The following is a 26,372-nucleotide window of genomic DNA, read 5'->3' on the forward strand; positions in this document are numbered from 1 at the left end:
TTCTAATGCTTTTATGCATCAAAGCTGAATCATTGCTCTGTTAATGGATGCTCATAATAAATAGATGTTAAAATTTTGAACTTAGAAAATAAATGGGTGTTAATAAACTACCACTTTAACTTGGCATTCCGTGCAGGATTTGACTTTTTTAAATGGTTTCTTAAACTCCAAAAGCTTGAAAACTACTAGCAGAAAGCTTTGCTGCTGAGAAAATGCTTTCATACTCATTTCCAAATTAGATTCACCCTCTAATCACTCATTCAGAAATCACATTTATTCTGGAGAGAGCCCCAGTCCAGGACTATACTAAATGTGAGGGGCCACGACTCCACAAATATGTAACGTAACATATTCATTTCCAAGCCTCAAATAATGCTAATTACCACCCCCCATGCCCCCCGGCCCCCGCCCCCCGCCCCCACCCACACCGCCGGCACGAGGGATTCTGCAAGGTCACTGAAGGCTGGCACATGGTTGGCTCCTGCCTGGCACCCCTGCCAGCCTGGGCCTGAGCCCTCCACCTCACTCAGATGCCAGGTATTCTAGCTTCCCCGCTGGTGGCTGGGGGAAGCTGTGCCAGCAGTGGGCCCTGTGTGCCTGGACACTCCAGAAGCACTGAGTCAGCAGAGTCACATATGCTTGTATTCCCCAGAGGGAGCACGGGAAGGGGTGGGGACGAGATCTCTCGCTGGAACTGATAGCTCGTTTCCCTCTGGGTCAGTCCCATCTCCTAAAGATTCTTCCATGCAGCTGGCAGGGACTCCGTGGACAGAAAAAGAGAGTGTGAGAGTAAAGAAGGAGAGGGCTAGTGCCGGGTCTGGGGAGGATTCTCCATCTGCATTTCCCACGATAGTGTCCCCATATCTCTGCCTGCAACCCTCAGGAGTTTCTATTTCCAGCTTAGTTCAGATGTCTACTGTACACCAAGCTGCCTAAATCCAGACCCTGCCCTGAGACTGCCAGTGGAGCAGACCATGTACAGCTAACCGCGATGGATATGAAAGGAGACAAATGCTAAATCAAGGTACCATGAGGTGTCCCAGGATGCCGAGGAAGGGGGACTCATTCGTATGTATTATGGTCCTACTGATTTCTATTAAAACACAGATATCCCTGGGGCAGGAGTCAGCCTTGAAGCTGTTACTGCCATTCTTCAGGAAGCATGTTAGTGGAGAAGAAAGCACTGTATCTTTTGTAGCCAGAGGCTCTGTTCCTTGCTAGATGTGTGACTGTCTAAATTACTGGACCTCTCTGTGCTCAGTTTCCTTTTCTGTACAAAAGAGGCAATAGAACCAGCCTCGCTGGGGTTTCTGCAGGACTGAATCTTGTCTGCAATGTGCCCAGGCCCTGTGTGCAGCATCGGCCCTTAATTTCACCCTGACTCTCTCTGAGGAACTCAGGCATTGGGACTAGGAAGCACAGCCTGGCTGATACACACAGGTCTACAGTGAGGAGGGTGGAGTGGAGCCAACCTGCTTGCATGAGCTGGAGGGCTCCCCATCTTGGGGAGCCCTGGCTAGGTGTCTGGCAACATCCCAGGGCCTCACCGGTACCTCCCCAGCAGCCCTGTGCAGCAAGGGCCACGACTCTCCTATTTTCCAAGCAAGAAACATGAGGCAGAAACTAAGCAACCTGCCTCCCAAACCAGTAAATGCTGAAGCTGTGATTTGCACTTGGGAAGATCCAGAGTTTCCACTATTAAGTTCCACATTTACATATGCCCTCAAACTGAGGCTCACATGCCAGGGCACCCTTCCTTAGAATCCGGGGGATGATTCCTCCATCTCTGCTGGAGAACCCTGATCATAGCCTGGGTCTAGGAGGTCCACGTGGCACTGCTGAGCTGTGTGCAGAGGCCCAGGCCCAGGCCCCCCACAGTTCAGGCAGCTGTTTCTGAGGGTTTCCAGAGGCCCTATCCTCCTCTCTGTACGTGGGAAAACTTTTGATTAGAGGAAGAGAAAGAGCACCGCTCATGGCACATCAGGCTGGGAAGCACCGGCTGGGACTCACAGCTGAGCCCACAGACCCAAACACAGGACAGGCATCTCCAGGGGCCCCAGAGAGAGACCCCAAGCACCCAGACCTTGGCTAGACCAACATAAAAATACAGATCCCTGTGTCCCCAGCCCCCAAGAGCCTGATGCAGAGAGCATGTCTGGGTGGGCCAAGAAATCTATTTTCTTCCTTTTTTTTTTTTAAACCCAGGCACTCCCTCCCTCCCTCTCCTCCCTGGATGATTCTGATGTACTCCACGGCCAGACAAAACATCCAGAGATTTATATTCCTGACCTAAAGAGCTTCTAACACTACACACCTAAACTGAACCACAGCGTGAACTTATAACCTGAAATCACAACTCATACCTGAAGAGCTAAAAATGAATTAAATGGATATAGATATAGATATAGAGAGAGCGCGCGCCTAGCCATGCTGGGGCCTTTCCCAGGCCCATTTAGTCAGTCTCCCTGACGGTGGGGCCCTGCCATTGGAATTTTTAAAAACTCCACGTGATTCTCATATGCAGGCCAAACCGAGAACCCAATATCCTTTCATTTCTTCACATCCAGGAGGACCCTGAAAGATGCTGCTCTGTTGTGATCCTCTGACTAGGCAGGGGGTTTTTTAGGCAAGAGCCATCGGGGGGCGGGGGGCACAGAGAAGTGAGTGGAGCTCCGGCAGCAAGAGATACAGTGAGGTGCATGCGTAGGGAGATTGTGGGCCCTTAAGAGGAGTTGTTGCCGAGGACAGACTGGAATCTGAGGGGCTGGAGAGACAGAACTGCATCTGAGGGGAGACAGTGTGTGGAGCAAAAGAGTGTTGATTTTCAAGGTCTCTGCTGTACTCCTGACCACAGAAGTCCCGAGGAGGTCCAGCTTTCACGGAGGCTCAAGGGAGGCGTCACCATCAACCCTCAACCCCATCATCATCACCACCATCATCACCATCATCCACTATAAAGAGGAAGGACTCTAGCAAGCTCAGGCAAGAAAGGCCGCGTATTTGAGGACTGCCCATTTCCTACCTGTGTTGAAGGCACCACTTGCGATGACCAAAACTAAAACGCTGTTCTCTTTGAAAACCAGCGTTCATGTCCACTCCTGTGGCAGCTGCCTCCTCTCACACTCTGTTCTTCCCTCTGCAAGGGAGAGCTCGCCTGGCCAGTATCTCTCGAGGCTCCTCCATGAACTAGTTGGAGGCTGCCGGGTTCGTGCTTCGAATCCTGCAGGGGATGGTCAAGAAACATGATCAAAGAGTTTGCCTGGTCAACTTCTTTACACACAGAACACTGTCCGCCTGATCCCAGAGGGCCCAGGCCCCCGGCTCCTCCCAGCCTGCTTGTCTTGGGGCAGGGACAGATTCCCAAGTGGCCTGGGGAGATGGTGGTGGCCCTGGTGCCTACCATATTCTACCTTGTATCAGACACCGAACTTCTCTGAGCCTCTATTTCCTCATCAGCAAGCAGGCAGAATTCTAAGACGGTGCTTAGGTTTCCCATCTCCCTGGGGAACACATCCTGCATGATCCTCAGTACTGTGAATATGATGGATCTTACTCTTACAATTAGGTTCTGTTATAGGCACACTTGACCTTAAAATAGGGAGATTATTCCGTGGGCTTGACCTAATTGAGAAAATTCTTTAAAAGCAGAGTTGTCTCTTTTTGGTCACAAAAGAGGAAGTCATAGGGCTCAGAATCAGGGAAGGGATTCGCCATGCATTTGCTGACTTGCAGATGGAGGAGGCCATCTGGTAAGGACCTGAGGGAAGCCTCTTGGAGCTGAGAGCAACCCCCTGCTGAACCCCCGCAACTCCCTAGGACATGGATTCAAACAAGTGAATGAGTCTGGAAAAGTGAAATTTCCCTCTGAGCCTCCAGATGAGAACTCAGGCTACAAATACCCTGATTGCAGCCCTGTGCAGAGAACCCAGCCACTCTGTGCCAGACTTCAGAACTATAGGACTTCGAGCTTACAAAGGAGGCTTGTTTTTGGCCACCGGGTTGGAGGTGATTTGTTACACAGCAAGAGAAAACCAAGACAACCTGCAAAAGTGACTCATAGTGGGGCCTGGGTGAGAATTAAACACAATAATAGACATAAGAGCTCATTGTACTCCCCAAATCACCAAACAAAACAGAGCATTGAGGGCCAAGGAAGGCAACGTTTACTGCATCAGTTTTTAATAACCAGCTTACCAGGCTGATTTAAGAATCAAACAAGAACATGCAGAGGAACGTGTTTCAAGATCTAGAAAGCCTAGGCATTCTAGTTGAATCTAGAGTCACCACTCTATACTCTGGTGTGTCTGCTGGAGGCAATGTGGACTGGCAACTGAGAACGGGTATCCTGGCTCCTAGGGCCAGGATACCTGGGTTCTACTTAAGGCCTTCTCCTCATTACTTCTGCTTTGCAAAGTTGCTGAGCCTTGCTGTGCCTGATAAGAGGGGCTAAGAATGACAAGTACCTCCCAGGAGATGAATGATTCCATACACCTAGAAGGTCTGGACCAATACCTGGTGCGTGGCTCAGTCCATGTTATACTATGGATACTATTTCATTACTCTAGTAATCTAGGTCTAAGGTAACCTGCATGCAGGTCTGGGGCACTGCCATCTTCCTTCTTTCGGGCACCATGTTTTTATTGACACAGCTTTGGGATAGTTCATGTTTTGGCAACTACATCCTACTGCTGATTCCTATGAAGGCACAGCTAAGCCCCTCTGCTGTCCCCTCCCTGCTTTACCACTGCTCTCAATCCAGCCAGCCCCATCCCACGCTCCGGTGCAGCATCACACCACCACATAGCAGAGTAACGGAACTTGTGCTGTGGCTCCTGTCTAGTCTTCCCTGATTCTGTTGTCCAAGTCATCTAAACTTTTCACGACTTCACATTTTTCTACCATCCCCGGATCCAATCTCACGCCCTCCAATAGATCTCAAATTATTAATAAAAAGAGCTAGCTCTACCCCTCCCAGTTTAAAAACACCAAGGTCTCAGAACATGTTATCCTATAAACACAGTCCAGGCTCTCCCACCTCTGAACCTTGTCCAGTTCACATTTACTCCCCTCCCCATACCCGTGTCTCTCTGGCCAAATCCTCCCCACCTTTCTGAGAAAGCTCAGCCAGCTCACCCCAGACTGGACTCAAGCCCTGCCTCCCCAGAATACCCACAGCACATTTGCTGGCCTCTCGGAATATGTAACAGCACCCTCTATGCCCACAGATTCCAGGAGTCTTAAAAAGCCTTGGTAGGGCTTCCCAGGCAGCACAGTGGTAAAGAACCTGCCTACCAATGCAGGAGTCACAAGAGATGTCGGTTCAATCCCTGGGTCGGGAAGACCCCCTGGAGGGCGGCATGCCAACCCACTCCAGTATTCTTGCCTGAAAAATCCCATGGACAGAGGAGCTTGGCAGACTATAGTCCATGGAGTCACAGAGTTGGACAGTACTGAGCAACTGAGCATGCATGTGCGTGCAAACACACACACACAGCTGAGGCAGGCCATCTGACTCATCCCCCTACCCCTAGAGCTGGCATGGTGTGTCACACACAGTCAGCATAGAACAATTCTCTTTAGACCCTAATTTGGCTGTTCATTCATTTAACTGATGTGCATTCAGTGCCTACTTGGGGCCAGGCTGGGTAGCAGATCCTGGAGATTAAAGACAGCAAAGATTCAGTCCCTCCCTTCAAGGGGATCACAGCTGGGGGTAAGGACGTGGGAGGGGCAAGAAGTCAAAGGAATGCCTTATAGCATCCCTGGTTCTAAGCTGCGCGGTAAAGGTGTAAAGGAAGGAGCAGTCAGTTCCGATGGTGTCGAATGTGTGAGAGAGGGGCGTTTCAAACAACGGGCGCGCCCCCAAACTGACCGAACGTTCAAGAAATTGCACTCTGTCCCTCTGGTTAGAGGTGAGGGGCAGTGGTAACTCATGAGGGGAGAGTTGGGAGGGAAAGACCCTGATATATGTGGTAGTCTGGCCTTGATCTTGTAGGGGAGTGAGGTCACTGAACCGTTTTAGTCAGTGAGGTAATGCGGTCAGGCCCAAGGGTGTGGCTGGAGGAGAAGATGGGGTGAGGTGGGAGGACTGAGCCAGAGCTCTCCTCACTCTCATTCAGCATCGCCTCAATGCCACTTTGGCCTCTGGTGGCCAGTGGGAGAGCCAGGTGGACGCACCTGCATCAGGGTCACCAGGAATGTTACACACACCTGAGGTTCTATATGGCAAACCGGGCTCATCCATCTCCCTCCTCTCCCCCAAACACCACTGAAATGAAGAGAGACATGTACAAGAAAGAAAAGATCCATTGCAGCATCCGCTGGCCAGCAAGTCTGAGGAAAAGCAGATGAGTAGGAAGGACAGAGAATCTAATCAGAGCTCAGTCAGTCTCACCCAACATGGACAAGGGAAGGCCCACCTGCCGAACACCCAGGAAACTGGCACGGAGGCAGGGCAGGGCGGGAAGGATGGGATTCCTGAGAGCCACAGATAATGAGTGAATGCTTCCAGTTGCCAGAAACACCACAGTTGGGGCACAGGGCAGGGGACAGAAGCCACCAGCCCAGACACCTTACTGCCTTCGTGAGCATGATTCACTTCCACGAGACTCCAGCCCTGGCAGATGGATTGACTATTCATTACAGAAATGTGCTGAAGGCTCCATCAGCTCTTCTCTGATTCTCTTGCCTCATCTCAACATTCCTCATCACTGTTTCCACAGGTCTGGGACTGCTGTAGTGTATTCCTTACATGATCCTAGTCAAGCTCTACATTGACATACCTTTTTAAGGGACTTCCAACGGTCAACAAAATCCAGATCTTGCCTCCTTCCTCCAGACATGCCAAGATGCTATAGAAGAGAAGTTTCCCCTTACCCAGTGAGTGATGAACTCAGCTTCCTCTCTGACAGCGTCTATACAAATTTTGAGAATCAAATTGACTTTGGGCTTGACATCTACATCATTAATTGCTAGAGGGCAACAGAGCCAAGACTACAGAGATCGAGGGGAAACAGTTAAAACCCTGAGAACTGTTACTCAGCCGAGTCTCAAAGCCAAACAGAGAAGCACTAAAAATAGAATGCCACCCACTTATCTTTTCTTTAAAAAAAAATTACTCAAGGAATTACTCCAACAAAATAAAAACTGTATCAGAATAAGTAATTCAAGAAAGGTCAAGGCAGGATATGCAGGAAACAATGATGAACAGTGAGAGTAGAAAAATGTACAGTCGAATCTAAACAAATGTGGGTAATATTGGTCTCATCTTATTGGAAATTAGATAATGTTTAATTCTTGACATTGACATAGAAACACGGGTTTTAGTTTTTTATTTAAGGGTAACCATTTCTAGAAGGAAGATAAGATACAGGCCTTTTTTTTTTTTTTTTTTTTAAATTTTTTTTTTTCTAATTTTATTTTATTTTTAAACTTTACATAATTGTATTAGTTTTGCCAAATATCAAAATGAATCCGCCACAGGTATATATGTGTTCCCCATCCCACTGTGGGGGAGGGGGGATAAATTCAATTAATCCAGCAAGAGTTGGTAAAGGGAAAAGAAAACAAGAAAGGAAAAGTATAATAAACAAAAGATATAGAGTAAGACGAAACATCATAAATACAAGAATGTAAACAAATTAAATTACTTTAAGACAAGAGATTATGTAGGGGAAAAAATATCTGGCCATATGCTATTTATACAAATTAATAAAGGTTGAAATCAAAGAAACAGCAAAAAGACATCAATAGGCAAAATAGTAACAAAAAGAATGCAGGCAAGTCAGTATTAATATCTGACAAAATACAAATATGTTAGAATAAAATGGGGCATTTTATATTGCTAATGAGTCTTTCTCTAAGAAGAAACAAAAATCACAAACCTTTACCTTCATCCTGAACAACATAACCATAAAGTGTATGAAATAACACATTCTTAGCACTACAAAGAGAAGGCAAAAGAAACAAAACAAGTTCATGACTCAAGATTTGATGGTACAAGTAACCTTATATAAGAAAAACACAGAGGATCTGCAGATAGTAAGCTTAGCTTCATATATACTCAAGAAACCAAACACCTTTTTCTTAAACGCTCTTGTACTAGACTACAAGAAAGTCTCAAATTCCAGCATAGATATCACAAAGTCAGTTTTCAATACCATAGAATTAGAAACTAACAAGTAGCAAATAATAAAGTAAATCACACAGGACAACTTTAAGATGCTTTGCTAACTAAATCTGAGTCAAAGAGGACAGCAAAACTGAAAGTGCAGAACATGTATAAACATACAAGACTGAGAATCCTACTTAAAAAACCTGTGGAATGTAGCCAAAGCTGCATTTAGACCTGAAATACTTTCACAATAAAAGAAGGAAGACTGAAACTAAATGAATCAAGCATCTAATCCAAGAAGCTGAAAAATAATAAAGCAAAATAATCTAGAAGGGAGAAATGAACAAAGTTGAAAGCAAAAACGAATGAATGAGAAAAGTACAGCAACCACAATGAAAGAAATTGGTTCTCTGAGACAAACAACACGGAGAAACCGCAGGCTAATCTGACGAGCAGAGAACAGTAAAATCACAAATAAGCACTAAGAAAGACACTATTAACACGTATATTAATATGGCTTTACATTTAAGGGAATTTAAGAGAAATTATTTTAAGTTTAAATGCATAATTTGATGTCAGTGAATTTGAAAACTGATGACTTTTTAGAAAATTATAAATTGTATAACTGAAGAAGAGGGAGAAAATCTGGAAAGGCCAATAACAATTGAAGAAACAGGAAAGGCTACCAAAGATGGAATTCCAAATTAGTGAGAAAGAAGGGAGTATTTAAATAAGATAACGGTGACCACTGGCTGGTTGTGTATTCATTTGACAAATATTTACTTAGTGCCTACTATATGTTGGGCATTATTCTGGCATTGCATATGCAGCAATGAACAAACCAGTAAAGGTCTCTGCCTTTGGAGGAGCTGAGGGTCTGGCCAGGGGAGATGAGCAGGAAAGAAACATAGGCAAAATAAAAGGTGTGATAATAAAGTGGGGTACAGAGTGAGGGAGGATGGAGAATTCTACTTTAAATAGAGTACACGCACCACACTTACAACAGAATTAAAGATAAAAACAAAACATACAAGCAAATCCACGAAAACACCAAAACTATTAGAATATTTGTATAATTTAGTGTTGGAGAATAACATTCAAAGCCTGAAGCAGATCTCAGTCCTCTTATAGGAAGAGATTAACAAAATTGACTACACACAAAAATATTAAGCACTACATATAACAGAAGACCCTGCTGACGGTTACCAAGTAAATGACAGACAAATGTCTGCAACATACATAAAACAGGGTCAATATCTATAATATGGAAAAAGCACCCATAAAACAACAAGACGAACAGCTAGTGAAATGGAGAGAGGAAATAAACAGATCGTTATTCAAGAAATTAAAATGTGTAATAAATATATGCAAAGATGCTTGGCCTCATTAATAATCAAAAGATATACATTAAAAGTCAGTATCACCTTTTGCCCATTTGACTGGCAAAGAGGAAAATGACTGCTCCCATCCAGTGTTGGAGAAAAGCAGTGGTCACAGTTTATGTTGATCCAGCAGCTTCACAAGTGCACGCACACAAATTCACACAAATCAGCTTACACAGATGCACACATGATGCCGGCAGCACCATTTTTATCGGTGAACATGGAAACGACCTTAATACCCATCACAAGGAATTGGTCTAATAAGTAAATGATGGTAAACCCACCCAATGGTATAATAATGGGGCAATATTTTTTCTTAATTAAAAATAAATACCTGCTCTGACTGATGACAGAAATTCATCGTGACTTTATGTGTTGAGTATGGGGTGACCTCCCTTACTTGTCACAGCCTGCTGGATGGGAGGCACTGTTGCTGGCCCCACTTTCCACATGAGACGTAGTGAGCAAAAGAGACCTGACAGGTGGTGAACCTTGGTTCCTGTCTCCGTCCAGAGCCTGCACACTTAGCTGCTACACACACTTTCCCTCAATGCGCGTGTGTGTGCGTGCTCAGCCGTGTCCGACTCTTTGCGACCCCATGGACTGTGGTTCGCCAGGCTCCTTTGTCCATTGAATTTTCCAGATGGGAATACTGGAGCTGGTTGCCGTTTCCCACTCCAGGGGATCTTCCCTACCCAGGGACTGAATCTGCATCTCCTGTGTCTCCTGCATCGTTAGGCAGTTTCTTTATGACTGCACCAATGGGGTGGTGTGCAAAAAGGGGGAAAGCAGCATCACAGACACATGCATATCTGTGTAGCTGTTAATGCTACAGAGGACCTGCGGGATGAAGTTGTCAGCACATCCTAGGGGTGAGACTGCATGAATGGGGCTCAGACCATGCATTTTCTTCCTTACATATTCCTATACTCCTTTCCTTTTTTTTTTTTTTAAATCATATATGGCTTTTAGAATTTAAAAATTGTAATTTTAAGATGATATAAAACTGTCTTCTTTTTAGAAAGCAGCTGAACAGGGCAGGTCTTACTAGGGCAAGAGGGGCCAATCTGCAAGGTGGTATCCACCCAGGGCAGGAACGGCCAGGGCCAGCTCTTCTGCCGGCCCCACCCAAAACCACAAGGAGGGAGGCCCATCCTTTCCCCTCCCCACCCTCCTTGTGGAACCAAAGCATCAGAGCATGGCCTCTGCTGGCAGGTGGAAGGCGCCCCACATCCGGCCTGGGCACTGGAGGTGCATCCCTGCAGGGGAAGTTCAGCTGATGAAGAGTTAAAGAAAAACCCCAGATGCCCATAGGGGCCAGCCTCACTAGAGCACAACAAAGCTACTTTCTAAGGGCTGGCAGGGAAGCCTGGGGGCCTGGGATTCCAGCAAGGGGCCTCACACCCTGATCCCAGAGGAAGTGGACAAGGCCAGCTCTGAGGCCACGGCTGCCCTCCTGACACACAGCCTGTCCTCCACTGTGAATCTGCAGACAGGGCCGGCATATGGATAAGCTGAGTCTGATCTGCTTGGGGCAGGGAACTGCGGGATGGATCGCTGTTATTTTTATTTCTGTTATGGTGGTCTGTAAATCAATTAAGAAAACCCCAAAATCCAGGACACTGGGACACACATGCAGAATCCCATAGAATAATCTTGGGAGATCATGAGCAGCTACTTAGCAATCGGGAGGGGAAATGGAGAGAATTACTGCCTCATTTACCTAACATCAGAGTAGTAGCACAGGAAAAGCTCAGAGAGTCAGCCCTGATATCAGAGGAACTTGGTTTCAGACAGACCCTGGTTTCACTCATTAATAGCTGTGCAACCTCGGCTAAATTACTTAACCTCTCTGAGCCTCTTTCCTCATGAGTAAAAAAGTGAAGAACATCACCCCTCCCAATGTTTGTTGTGAGGACTGGATGAGACAAAGTGTGAGAGATCTAGCGTGGACCCAGCTTACGAGAGGCACTCGGTTAATGCCTGTGCTCTTCTTCAGGGACAGTGGGAGACCTTCCAAGCCATCCTCCCTGCTGTCCACCTCTCCTCGTTCTGGATCCTGTTTTGAGATCGGCTCTGTAAGTTTTCCTGCCTCCTTCCCTGTGGTCAGGCTTCAGGCTTTAGGCTGACAGACTTCAGGCTCAGCTCCCTTTGCTGAGATGCACACCTTTGCTTCAAACACGTGCTTTCCAGTCTGAGAACAGTGCCACATTCACTGGGCCACCCCTGGATCCTTCCTGGTTCCTGACCCCATTCTCCAGACAAGAAGCTTCTCTTTTTCATGGAGTAATGAGGTGACCCCAAACAAGGAAAATGAGCAGAAAGAAAGGCAAGGGAGCTCAGAGCCTTTGAGATAGACAGGACATGCTTTGAGAAGTCCTGGGAAATGTTTTCCAGTAAAAGCAGAGTATAAAAATAGAGGATGGTGATATATTTCCACTTGTATTGGAGATAGAAAAAGAGGAACTTCAAGTGCAGGGTAATGGAGTCCGTTTAGTGATAGGTGAGACTATCTGGTCCCACAAACTATTTGGGGATTAGGCAGGAGAAACACCCATGGTTTTCAGATACGGCAGGGAATGGGGAGAGAGAGACACTGAATGCATGTGGAGGACGCTCAGCCCAGGAGTCTAGGAGAATAAAGAGTGGCAGGAAGAGGAGGTGCAGATGAAACCCCAGGGACTGCACGTGAGGTTGAGGTGTTGAGAGCTGCCAGGGGTAGAGGGGTAAAGGACTCGTTTCCTGCCATACCAGGCCACACCTAGTGGAGGCCCTCTTTCACCGGAAGTCTCCTGCAGCTGGGTACAATAGACAGCCCATTGGACTGGTCCACACTCGAGGGCCAACTGCACCCAGCCACCATGGACAAGACACTCCCTGTCACTGGGCTAGACCCTAGGGTGCAAAGGTGAAGAAGGACTGGCCCCTGCCACAGGGTATTCTCCAACCAGTAGGGAAGCTGGGCCAGAAAATCAGTGATTACCACCCTTTCTCCCGAGGAGCCCCAGACTTGGGCTGTTTCCCACCCTCTCCCCACCTGGAAGGCTCATCACATACCTCTAGTCTGCAGAGACAGGAAAAAGGGGCAGGGAAGGAAACTCGCGTTTGCTGAATGCCTACCATGGGCCAGCGTCAGTCCTATTACCTTCCTGTCACACCGATGCTACCATCTGACAGCTGAGGAAACACAGGCATGTAGACAGTCCTGCACAGCTGAAGGACAGCCCTAGGCTTTGGTGTTAGACTAAAACCAGGCACCACTGGTCTCTGTTGCTGCGTGGCTTCAGGCAGGTCACTTAACATTTCAAGGCTTAGTCTTCTCCTCTCTAAAATGGGAGCAATAGTGCATAGCCCGGGTGGGTGTAAGAACTGCATAATACCGAGCCAACTTTCCAAAAAATGACCTTCTCTTCTTCCTCTTTCGGTTATTACCAATCTTTTAGCTTTACTTATATTGACAATGGTTTTGTCTGGTAAGTTAAGATGATTTCAGATTCCAAGACTATGGCAACTTATTGACAGAGATGGCACAGGAGGGGAAAAAAAAAAAAAGAAGAAGCAGGTTGAGGCCCTGGGAGACCTGCAGACTGTGACCCCCCAACCACTGGCCCACAGTGGGGAGGCATCACAATCAAGGCCCTCAGGGCAGAATGCGAAGCAGGGTGTGTGTTTGGAGGAATTATTGCTTTCTGCATCCACATGGCTGCCCCCTGAGCTAAGAGGGGAAGCCTGATGACCCCAGACCCTCCAGGGATCGGGCGAGCTTCTGGTCTAGCTCTCCATCTGCCCAGTGCTGCTGATCCCCTCCCCCGACCAGCTCAGGAGCTCAGGCCAACAGAAAAGGCTGTGCCAAAGGAAGCTGTTTGCTACAGAGCCCTCTGGGTCTGCTCTGCTGTTCTTCCTTTTTTTGGACTTTGCGGCTGTTAGAGCGGGTACCTTTTTCCATAGAAAGTTTCCATTGCATCAGTTATTTACATCGTCACCACCTATATACGTAGGCTGTTTCGAATCGGTGAACCAAATCACGCCCAAGCCCAGGCCCCGCCCTGCCCCCCACAGGGGGATGGGGAGCTCCAGGGGCAGCCCTTAGAGCCAGAGACCCCCACCGGTCCGGGGCTGGGGGTCTGACAGGCGGGAGGACCTGTCTCAGCCCCGGCTGGGCCACCTTTCATTGGCTCAGTCCCCTCGGGAAACTATTTCTAAGGTGGAATTTAAGAGGACAGGCCCCAAGTTCGAATCTCTGTCTCCTCCACATCCTCGCTGTGTGATCTTCCTAGAGATAGGTTACTTACCTAATATCTCTGAGTCTCAGTGAACTAATGTGTAAAACGGGAAAAACTGTAGCACCTGCATGGCTGGACTAAGCGGAGACTCAGTTTATCCACATAAAATGTTTAGAACAATGCCCAGCCTAAAGCCTCAATGAAAGTCAATAAATATGGATAGAGTCCTCTTTTTCCACCACCCTGTAAAGACCTCAGTGGTCATCCCCTCCTCTGGACCAATACACAGCAGCTTCTGAACTGTCATCCTCTCCATAAGGTCAGATAAATTGTCCCAACACTCAGCTCTTACCATGCCCTTTCCTGTCCCAAAGTTCTCAGTGGTTCTTCCTGTAAAGTCTATACTTGGGATCTCCTCCACTAATAGCCTGGTTGCCCCTGACTTCAATGCTCTCCTAGACAACCCCTGCTCCAGCCAAACTATTATGCTCACAGTTTGTCTGTTTCTGTACAGCTCTGTCTGTCTGAAACGCTCTTCTCCATTTCACTGTGGCCAAATACAACCACAATCACCCAAGTGAACCTAGCTCATATGCCACCTCCTCCACGAAGCCCTCCATACCCTTCCCTCTCTGGCCAGAAATGACTTCTCATTTACAGCATGTCCCTTTCCTGTGGCCTTTCCCTTTTCTCCCCTGTGTTTGTGGAATATAATACTGATACAAATATTTGTCAGCATCACACACAAACCACACGACCTTTGGGGACAGGACTAGAATGTGTGTGATTCATCTTTGTATCACATACAGAGCTTTGAGCATCATTCATGAAAATGAGTGAGAAGATATACTCTGAGTTCTCTCACTTGACCGCCCCTGGGTGTAGGTGTGCTGGTGAAGATGAATCAACAACTCCACAGCATCCACGTGTTCTTCCTGAGGGAACCAGCGGACGAGCCATCAGTCAGGACCTCCATGGGCTCACAGCTTCAGCCCAGCCCTAGTTCCACTGCTGAGTCCCAGGTAAGCAGCCCATCACCCTGGACAGGACCCTGAGCCTCGGCACAGGGACCCCACGAGGCATCCTGAGAAGTCCAGGAGCCATGGCTGACTTCTTCCTTTTCCACACCCCCAATTTTCCCCAGGTTTTCAGTGAATTCATTCTGTAAAAGTCTCTCAAGCCCCTGGGCTCCTGTGCACCCACTGCCCCTGGCTCTACTCTCCATGCCATGCAGAGTGGTGTTCCTACATTGCAGAGTAAGTGGGTATCACGGTGTGCCATAACCACTTCTGACGCTTGCTGACCACCCTTAGAAATCCAGATTCCTTAAGAAAGTGTCAGACCCTCTTCTCCATATGGTCCCCATAACCTTCCAGCCTCACTCATCACATGACACTCTTGCTCAGTCCTTACTCTTCAGCTACCTAATACCTGGACATGCCACTTTCTACCCAGGTTCCAAATTCTGTTCAGGAAGGTCCTCCCTCCCCTCTCCGCCAGGCACACTCCTACCCATCCTTTGAAAGCTCAGCCCTGGCAATGCCTCCTTTTCCCTTAGCCCTTCCAACAGCCAGGCACTGCGCTGGAACCTCTTTCTCTCTTGCCACTGACCCTCCACCCAGAGCTGTGGTGCAACACTGACCCTATTACGCAGTGATATTATCTTCCCGTGAGTCCGTCTTCCCTGCAGACAGCGAGTGCCTTTAGGGCAAGAACAACGTGTACCATCCATGTACCTCTGTGCTTGTTAGCACAGCGCTTGGTGTGCGGAGTGAATGAGTGATGAGAAACAGCCAGTAAACAACCCCTACTGGCCTGCCTTCCAGGGTGTTGCCCCTGACATCATCACATTCAGGAACTCACTTTCCAGGACAAGCAACAGGTGACCCTGCCAAACCAGCAGGCCCAGGGTCCACTGAGACCAAAGGGCTTTCCCAGGGTCCCCAGCATCTCCGTCTATGCTGCGGCCCCAGACCCTGGGCAGCCTAAGGCTTGCCTTTGTGGCGGCTGCACATCCTGGGAACCTGGAGTTGGGCTGAGGCTTTGGGGCACTTCCAGGAGGAGGAGAATCTAAAAGGTGTTCTGCCTCTGGCTACTCAGAACCAAGACTGTCCATGCTGTTGCCTCCCTCCTGCCCAGCCTGAGCACTCCTGTCCAGACTGTGCCCACCCTCTAGTCCTCTTACTCCTCATGGGGGCCACCCTCTTGTTTCCTTGCCAGGCTGAGTCTACCTACCCATTCTTTAAACAGCTAAACTCCCAGAATATAGGGGAGGGTGGGGGGCGCACAGGAGGTGGGCAGGATCTCAGCTCTGCCTTTAACTGGCGATGTGACCAAGGAGAAGTCATGTTCCCCCCAAGCACGGATGGTTCCCCTCTGTCAAAGATTAGAACAGGCCCACCTCTGAGGTCCCCTTCTGTTTCAACTCCCTGCCAAGGAGTTATTTACTAGTCAGAATAACTCTTCCCAGTAAAAGGAAAACAAGCAGAGAAAACATGTGTCTTTCTCAGCATCCTGTAAGGCAGGATGGATCTCTCACTCTGGAAATATGTTATATTGTCCTCTGATTCTTGAAGGAAAGCCCTTACTGGGTGGCAATTTCTATGTCCATATAAACCAGGGATTTAAAATGCCCTTGCGCACATCGATTCTTCCTTTTGAATTTAACAGTTTGGTGAGATGGGTCTTTCTCACTCTCATCTAACAGATAAAGTGAGGCTCAGAGAGGTGAGGGGATGGTTAAAGTTCCCCAACTCGTGTTGGGGAGGAGTGGCACTGGCCCCTAGGATGTCACAGCACGGCTGCCAGGGAGCTGGCCTTGCCCGACAGACAGCCAGAACAGTTTAGAAAAGCAACACCCAGCTGCCCATGCTTTTCCGTGTGCTTCCGTCACACATGTGGACACATTCAAAGATGTGTGGAGTACAAGGCCACACAGGACACTGGTGGGAGGGAGACGCCGAATTTCTAGAAGCCAGGCCCCTTCCAGGCCCGCTATTCTAGAAAATAGATGATGCTGAGAGCTGGACAGACAACTCTTCTAAGCAGAGAAACCTTTATTTCTGAAGATTCCAATCCCACCTGCTACCACAGGCCTCCATGCCTTTGAACCCTGTCCAGGACAACAGAATCTCTGCCCCCCAAGGTCGGGCAATGCCTCAATCCTCCTGGTCTTCCAGGCCCTCTGGATGCAGGGCTCCTCCCCTGAGACTCCCAGTGAGAGCTTGACTGCATGTGATCTGATTATCAAACAGGGCGGGAGAAAAGGTGGGGGCTCAGAGCCCTGGGGAAGAAGGAACAAGTGCAGCAGTTCTGGCCCCTTCTTCCAGCCTGTTGTTCCCATTTGTCATCCATGATCTTGTACAGGTGCTTTAAGGATATACTGGTCTGGTATTCCCAATTATACTGTAAACTCCCACTGGAGGCCCCTTGGAAGGACCGCTATGTGCAGTTGTGCAGTGCGAAATCTGCACAACCATCCACAGCTCACAGCTTCCGATCAGTCCCTGCATAGCATTAATCATCACTGTAATGAAAGACCTAACTCATTATTCTTTCCTCACAGAATATGCATTCTCAGGGAAGGACCAGACTCTGTTTGTCTTGTTTCCAAGCTGAAGCCCAGACCCTAGCATGCTATTAACACAAAATAAGTTCTCCATAGATAGGTGTTGGAGTAATAAAGTCATTCAGCCACTCGCTAGTGCATTTAATTGGAAGAAGAGTGGACCTGCCCTGGAGCTGAAAGTGAGAGAATTGCGTTCTGGTCCCAGCTCTACCACCAGCTCCCATGTGCCCTTAAGCGAGGCCTCAGTTTCCTTGTCTATTACGGGAGGGTGGGTTAGATGTGCCTGCCACATTCGCCTGATGCTGAAGGTTAGGATCTCTGGAAATTTTGCACCCTGGGCACCTCACTCGCCTCACCTACGTCCCGACCCTGGTTCTCTATGTTTTGTGCGGGCTCCCCCAGGTCCAGGAGTGCAGGAAGTGTCTAACTCTAGGGGAGAAGGGCTCCAGGCAGGGTGGAGACAGATGCCACAGTGGGGAGGGGAGCTATTCCTGCCGGACTCTGCCTGGGGCAGAAAAGCAACAGTGATAGCCACACTCACCGAGACAGCAGTGCTGTCAGAGGCTTCCACACCAGCCCTGTTTACCTGCAGCCCGTCTGTGAGGGGGAGGGGAGTGATCTGGCCGGGGCCGAAGGTCCCAGGCACCACAACCAGGACCAAATACCGGGCATCCTGTGTTCAAGTCTGGGCCCTTTCATCACGCGGCACAGAACACAGCTTCTACTAGTAGGGGGCACGACTGATTTCAACAGGCAGAAGTCACTCATTCTTTTTTTTTTTAAACTTTTTATTTTGTATTGGAGTATAGCTGATGAACACTGCTGTGATAGTTTCTGATAGTTTCAGGTAATCAGCAAAAGGACTCAGCCACACATACACATGGATCCATTCTCCCCCAAACTCCCCTCCCATCCAAGCTGCCACATAACAATGAAACTCGGCTAGAAGTCACTTATTCTTCACCTAGGTTCTGGCAATGCTCTAGGCCTGTGGCTGTCGGAGGGGATGGGTGGTGGCGGGGAGAGGGGAGGGTAGAGTGTGGGAGGGGCAGCAGCCTGCTGGTGGTTAAAACAGACAATGCAAGGTCCTCAAGTGAGTGACATAATTCTAAAGTGTGTTAGTTGTTCAGTTGTGTCTGACTCTTTGCAACCTCATGGACTGTAGCCTGCCAGGCTCCTCTGTCCTTAGAATTCTCCAGGCAAGAATACTGGAGTGGGTTGCCATTTCCATTTCCAGGGGATCTTCCCAACCCAGGGATTGAACCTGGGTCTCTTGCATCACATATGGATTCTTTACCATCTGAGCCACCAGGAAAGCCCATGAGTGGCACTAATGTCAAAGGAAGGAGAAGTCAGTTAGAGAAGACAGGATAGGGGGCCTTTAGGAACTGGAGGGCTTATGGAGGGACATGGGGGTGGCATTCCGGACTGAACAGATGGGCATCTGCACAGGCCGCTTGCAGGAGACCTTACTCTGGGGTCTGAAGAGCTGGGTGCTTACTGAGGGGACAGTCACTTTCCCCTCAGAGAACAAGTTAGTCAGAGGGGACCTGCGTCCAGAGTGAGGCAACAGGCAATGATCAGACCCCAAGAAAACAAAAGATCATGCCTGCAGCTTTCCTCTCTGAGGACCTCTCCCTATGGTAGGCTCAGTCAGCCTTCCGGGTCACTGCCTGCGGCCACTGTAACACGCACCCATCAGTGGCTTAAAAAGCGCAAATGTATACTCTTCCAGCTCTGGAGGTCACAAGTCCAAAATGGACCACTGGGCTACAGTCAAGGTGCTAGCAGGGCTCTGTTTCTTTTGGAGCTTCTTGGGAGAGTCCACTTGCTCACCCTTTCCAGCTTCTGGGGTCTGCCTGTACTCCTGGTATTACAGCCCCCTCCTCCATCCTCAAAGCCAGCCAGGGCAGTGGAGCCTTCCTCCCATCACATCCCTGACACTGAGTCCCTGGTTTCCCTTTCCACACCTAAAGCCCTCTGTGATAGCACTGGGCTCAGGCGGAGTGTGTGTGTTAGTCACTCAGTCCTGTCCGACTCTTTGCAACCCCAGGGACTATGCCCACCAGGCTCCTCTGCCCATGAAAATTTCCAGGCAAGAATAGTGGAGTGGGCAGCATTTCCCTTCTCCAGGGGATCTTTCTGACCCAAGGATCGAACCTGGGTTCTCCCACATTGCAGGCAGATTCTTTACTCTCTGAGCCACCAGGGAAGCCAAGATAATCTCCCTACCCAAAATGCAGCTAATTAGCAGTTATATTTCCATGTGAAATCTTAATTCCTCTTTGCCAAGTAGAGTGATGTATCCACAGGTTCTAGGGTGAGGACGGGCTTCCCAGGGTGGCTCAGTGGTAAAGAATCCACCTGACAATGCAGGAGCTGCAGGAAACGTGGTTCCGATCCCTGGAAGAGGAAATGGCAACCCACTCCAGTACCCCCTCCAGTATTCTTGCCTAAAGAATCCCATGGACAGAGGAGCCTGGTGGGCTACAGTCCACGGGGTTGCAAAGAGTCGGACACGACTGAGCACACGTGAACAGAGATGAGGCGGCGGATGTCCTCTAAAGATCATTGTTCTGTCTACCTATCACACTGCAAGGAACACATCTCCCCTGAATACAGCTCCAGGAGAAAGGCGGCCCAGGACGAGAGAGAAGGAGATGGGGGAGGGGAGAGGCGGGCAGACACACACACCCTGCCAGCGGTGGCGGCAGCTTCCTGGCCGGCTGGTTAGTGTACATCACCCTTGAAAAACTCGTCATGTTTCTACACTGAACCGGGCACGTGCAGTTTCCACAGTGACTGCAGAAGCAGAGCCAGAAATAGCCCCACTGAGATGGAAAACATCCCCTCCTCAGAGCCACTCACTCTCTCATACTCACAGTCCCCACCGCGTGGCACCGTGGGCACAGGAGGTTCCAGAAGGCCCCTCCGTGCAGTGTCCCAATCTTTCCTTCTCTGACCTCTTGCCACGAGCCACTGGGCACCCCCTTGGGCCTGAAGCCCACGGTGCTCCAATCTGGCCCTGTCCTCAGGCCTCTAGGATGGGGCTGGGCCCTGCCCCAAGATAGCCGGGTCCACAGAGGCAAGTGACTACTCACACCAGCCCAGCCTCTGCTCTGGGGCGAGCCCTGCCAGGCTGCTCTGTGTTCCTGCCCCACGACTCCCACTTGGGAATTTTGATCGAAACCCTGCCCCTCACCCACTAGGGAGTTTCCCCTCTTAGAAGAGCTCACCCCCTTCATGGGCTCAACATTTTGCTGAAATATATAGACCCGCAAATATGCAGGCCTCAGCGTCCACACCACTCACTCATACGACATGGTATTTTTAGGGCCCTGGGAAGTCTCAGCCATGCTGGTTAATTTCTCATGTGGTAGGTCCTATCCTGTCAAAGGAAAACAAAAGTCACCACACCTTCTACCTGCAAGGCATGGTGCTAAGCAATCTGTGTGCACTAGTTCATTTTATCCTCACCTCAACTCTATTACTATCACCCCCACTTTGCAGAGGAGAAACTGAGACTCAAAGAAGGGAATCAATTTGCCAGGGTCACAAAGCCAGAAAGTGGTAGGGCCCAGTCTGAGCCCAAGGTGCCAGACCTCAAACCTAGGCTGTAGCTACCAGTCATGTTGAGGGGTGGGGTGAGCAGAGGAAGCACCCAGATGATGCATGCTAATGCTACAGGAGATGTCCCAGGCTGCCTCCTAGAAAGCTCTGAGCCACTCCTGGCACCTCCAGTTTTGTCTCTCTGTATATATTAAATAAGATTTTATTGGGGCCATGAAGAAGTGAGGGTGAGGGAGGTGCCACTGGAAACCACTGACTGTAGCCAACCCTGTCCCATATTGATGACCAGCCCAGGGCTCAGGAATAGAGGCGACTTGCCCAGAAGCAGGGCAGGCCTCCGAGCTGAAACCAGAGAGGTCCACGTTTCTCCTGGTCCTGGGGGGGATCATCCATTTTCTTCCCTTCAGCCCCCTGCCCTCCTGGCACAGAATTTACAACCAGATGTGGTGTGGGTCATGGTCCCTGCTTTGACAACGTGGCAGACTTGCTGGCTGGGTGGTGAGATCGCGGTCTCCGTTCCCTCTTCTGTGAAGCAGGGCATGTGTGGAAGCATGAGGGCCGGCACAGGCCTGCGGTGAACCCGTCATGATGGAGCACGACAGCTCTCGGCCCTGAGACACCGCTACCCAAGATGGCAAGAGTCCTTCACTTTGAACTACAAGCCTCGAGCCAAGTCCCATCCCACTTTGATACTCGCCCCTGTGTATACTGAGCCACCCACACAGAGAAGATGGACTTTTCTGAGTCTTAACTCTTGGAGACTACAGTGTCTCGGTAAGGGGTCGGTAGGAGTTTGAAATGAGACAGCTCGTGGTAATGCTGGAGGCACAAGCATTCCCTCGGTGGTGGAATGCAGGCCGGTGGTGCTACGGCTGTGGGGCGGGACCCAGGAATACGCATTTCCCCGCCCCTGCCACCCCTATGGTGATTCCACTGCAGGTTATCTGCAGACCACGCTTGGAGAAATCGGTCTAGAAAGTGCTCAATGTGTGTTTGTAGAAGACAGGGATCTGTGAACATCTGTTGAGCTGCACATGGCTGCTGGAAGACATGGGCTGGAGGAAATAAGTAATTTTCTCCAAATACACTTCCTGTGAAGCCCAAATGATGGGAACTAGGTTGAGGATTCTAGGACTGAGAAGATGACGCAATAACTCCCTTCCCCCAGGAGCAGACTTGAGTGCTTCCTGTCAGACAGGAGAGACCTGGCTGAAGAGTCAGGCTGGGGTGGAGCAGGGGTAGGCGGGGGTGGGGGGGTGCTCAGGGTCAAAGGTAGGGAGGGGTGATCCCGGGGGCCCCCAAGGGACTCATTCCACACCCCGGTCTCTTCAGCATCTTCATGCAGACAGGAAAGAAAGAACTGAAAATATGCTCATTAAATCTGCATCTGGCACCCAATTTGGCAGGGTTGCCAAAATTCTGTAAGACTAGAATTAAATTAGCAAATTGGAAGTAAAATGATTTTAAGCAGACATGATGGAATTCATCAGAGCCAGGTGGAAGCTAGTGGGGGAAGGGACCCAGGAAAGCCCGCACACCCGCCTCAGGGTGGGAAAGCCTGGCCGTGAGAGGAGACAGAAAAGAAATAAACGTGTGAGCAGACCTGATTCAGATGATTAGAGTCACCCTTGGAATATGCCAGCCCCATGCTACAAGGTGGTGAGAGGCTCCTTCCAGGAGACAGGAGGTATGGCCGGTAGCAACCAGTGAAGGAAAGCAGCCTTTCACAAGAAGACCAAGAAGAAAGGACCCAGGGAATGGCTAGGAAACGAGACAGGCTGGGTTCCCCAAACCAGGGGTCCCAGGAAGGTAGGCACTGGGGTGGTGCACACAGCACCCTGTGTGCTGTGCAACCGGTGATCACCACTGTGTGTTAACTGAGCTCGTGGTTTTCAGAAAACACCAGGATGGACTTGGAGGGGCAGGGGTGGCACAGAGTCTATGCAGGGATGGAAGCATTTATTGGGTACTTAGTAAGCATCAGACACCATGTTAGATGTTTGCCAAGCATGACCTCATTTCATCTTCTCAATAATCCTGTGCTATAAAGATTAGTCTTTGCTCTTTATTTTCCTGGGCTTTCTTTTTTGCTTTCTTTGTTCAAAAATAATGTAAAAAAAAATACAGAAGTACATAAAGTAAAACGTGGACCAGTCACCTTTTACCCACCCAATTTCTCCTCCCCAGATAAAAGTACCACTAAGAGTTCCCTGGTATTTCCCCATGTTGTTTCCATGAACACAGAATCTCATCTACACATGCACACGCATATACAACTGTTTAACAATTTCTGCATAAAAATGGGATCTGGTAACACATATCACACAGAAAACCTTTTTTCCAGTTAAGAATATGTTGTAAACGTCCTCCCACGTCAGGACCTACAGATGCACTTCTTTCTTTTTAAATGGCCGAAAAGTATTCCGTGGTGCAAATTCACCATAATTTTCTTAAGCATTGCCAATGCTGGACACTGAGGTCATTTCCAAGTTCTCTCTATTGCAAACAATGTGCAAGGGAACACCCTTTATACGCGCACGCGTGTGTGTATGTATGTGTATACACATACATACATATACACATTTGTGCCCGTGTGCTCAGTCGTGTCTGACTCTTTGTGACCCCATGAACCATAGCCCACCAGACTCCTCTGTCCATGGGATTTTCCAGGCAAGAAGAGTGGAGTGGGTTGCCATTTTCCTTCTCCAGGGAAACTTCCCAACCCTGGGATCAAACCTGAATACGTGCCTTTATCATTTTCATTGACACCAAATTAAGCTCAAAGTGCCCTTGACCGTTGCCAGCACTAGCTTGTCTCTATTTTTTCACATTTTTGCCATCTCTAACCATTTTAATTTATAATCCTTTGTTTTTTAGTAGGTAGAGCATCAATCATATGTTTATGAGCTATTTTCACTTCTCTGAATTACCTGTTTACACCTTTGCACATTTTTATTAAACTTAGGTGAATTTTTAGTTGATTGATGGAATTTGCATCATAAGAATAACAACTAACACTTTCTATGCACCCAGCACTGCTCTAGGCTTTCTGCAAGCTTCACAGCAGTGAATCAAAACTCCAGTAGGGAAGTAGTAGCGTCAGTCCATGTTTAAGGTGGGGGAAAGAGAGGCTCGGAGACTTCAAATGACGTCTGAGGTCATGCACGTCCAATGAGGAACAGGCCAGTCTGAGGAACTAGCTGAACCAACTATTTCATCCTCAAATGAGATGCTTGAAAAGCCGCTCCCTAACCTACAGAGAAAGAAAATTCCCTCTGTAAATTTTCCCTCTTTCTGTTATTTGATCTTCACTTTATCTGTGGAATCTAAGTGCATATTGATTTACTATTCCAGGTAGGAAACTGAAGTTCAGTTTCTAACAGAGGCAATAACAACATGGAATTAGACCAAGTACCTTAGGTGGGACGGGGAAATGTTGAGAACAAGCCTGCAGTGAGGAGCAGGATTGGGGTGGGGGCAGGATTTAAGGCAATGGCAACCCACTCCAGCACTCTTGCCTGGAAAATCCCATGGACCTGGGGCCTGGTGGGCTGCAGTCCATGGGGTCGCTAGGAGTCGGACACGACTGATCGACTTCACTTTCACTTTTCACTTTCATGCATTGGAGAAGGAAATGGCAACCCACTCCAGTGTTCTTGCCTGGAGAATCCCAGGGACGGGGGAGCCTGGTGGGCTGCCATCTATGGGGTCGCACAGAGGCGGACACGACTGAAGCGACTTAGCAGCAGCAGCAGCAGGATTTATGCACAGGGGTAAGTGTCATGGGACGTGGAGGTTGAGGCAGGACCCCCTTCTGTGAAGGGCTTCAAAGGGCAGGCAGGCAGTTTCCAGGACTCTACCCCGGGGGCAACATGGGGTGAGAAAGTCTGGGACCAGGGAATAGGGTGAAGATTAGCTTAGCTAGAACTCATCACCTAATCAAAGGGCGACCTCACCCAGCTCAGCATGTCCAGTGACCTGGCACTAGGAACAGTAAAGATGCTCCTATTTCAGGGCGACAGACATATGTGTGTATGTGGAAGTGCTGGGGATCCCTTGTGTGAAATCCACACTTGACAGAGGCAGGCTTTTGGGTTTTAGTGGCACTTTTAATGAGGTTCTTTTTTAACTCCCCAAATACCAATGTTGCATGTGGGTTTCTGGGTTAGAAACCTACCACCAAGTTGTCACATGGCTCGGCTACCCTCATCTCAGGGAACACGTGCAATACTTTTGACTTCCTTGGATACAAGACACAGTGGAGAGAGAAGGATCATTTGCATGCCATTTGCCATTTTTCTTCTGAGAAAAGAGAAATTAAGTTAACAGAATAGGAAAAAATGTGGGAAACTGACTTGCTAAAACTAACATGCAGAAACAAGTTTTAGAGGCACAAATTAGCATGCTTTTTTTGTTGCTGTTGTTGTTACTGTTGTTCAGCTTTGACCTCAGATAACTTTATCATTCCCCAGATATTTTTGTATAGAACTCTAGTTCAGCAATCTTATATATGTGTGCATCTTCCTTATATACACACAAACATATAAAACCTATTCCTTATATGTACAGATATAAGTATATATAAAAAAACCATATATATACTCATACGTATGGGCTTCTCAGGGGATGCACTGGTAAAGAATCCACCTGCCAGTGCAGGAGATACAAACGACATGGGTTCAATCCCTGCTTCGGGAAGATCCCCTGGAGTAGGAAATGGCAACCACTCCAGTATTCTTGCCTGGAAAATTCCACAGACAGAGGAGCCTGGCGGGCTACTGTCCATGGGGTCACAGTCAGGTGTGACTGAGCGTGCACACACGTACTTGAATATATATGAGTTCTTTGATTAATCACGCTTGGAAAACTGCACACAATATCTACCTCTACAAACACACACATACACTTCTGGGGAGATTTTCAACGCTCTGTCGCATATTAAAGACTCAGAAGTCCTGCAGTATATAAGGGTCTATTGATTTGGCTACAGCACTTTTCTTTCCACCCATGGCACTTGTGCTGTAGAAAACACACTACAGGAAACGCCAGACTTTACTTCACAAGATCAGAGCCTGCTTAAAATAAAGACTCTATCTTGGAGTGACTGCCCTACTCTTTTGAACATTAGATACTTTCTAACAGACTCATGGTGATGGTTTCCTGTTCATTTGAGCATCTTTTGCCTTTCCTATATTTCAGGGTGACACCAAATGCCCACATGCCAAGCCACAGGCCCTCTGGAACCTGCAAGGAGATCAGGTCACCCAGATAGGCTAAGCTGTGTCTCCCAAGCAAGTTGCACAGAGAAGCTGGACCAGTCACTTGCTCTGGACTCAGTGGTTTTCAGCTGGAGGATCCCCAGAGACTCATCTAAGGTTGCTTGCTTTGTGAGTGCAAAATCACTGCAAGGAAGCTCTTGATCCTGGTTTCGTTCCTTCATTCCAAAAGACACTGAAATCACTGCAAGGAAGCTCTTGATCCTGGTTTCGTTCCTTCATTCCAAAAGACACTGTTCC

General features: G+C 48.6%; 1 protein-coding gene across 6 annotated transcripts in view; it reads right to left on the reverse strand.

Moving 5' to 3' along the window:
• HIVEP3 (HIVEP zinc finger 3) overlaps positions 1 to 26,372 on the reverse strand; it is a 560,729-nt gene that overhangs the window by 98,350 nt on the left and 436,007 nt on the right. For all 6 annotated transcript variants that reach the window (XR_015156914.1, XR_015156913.1, XM_086382277.1 and 3 more), the window contains one exon: positions 3,023 to 3,220. The gene's annotated coding sequence lies outside the window, so the exon portion shown is untranslated. The remainder of the gene's footprint in view (positions 1 to 3,022; positions 3,221 to 26,372) is intronic.

This window comes from Bos grunniens, chromosome 3 (assembly GCF_055505025.1).
Source record: "Bos grunniens cultivar Pamir isolate PY7600 chromosome 3, Bosgru_T2T1.0, whole genome shotgun sequence".
NCBI lineage: Eukaryota > Metazoa > Chordata > Mammalia > Artiodactyla > Bovidae > Bos > Bos grunniens.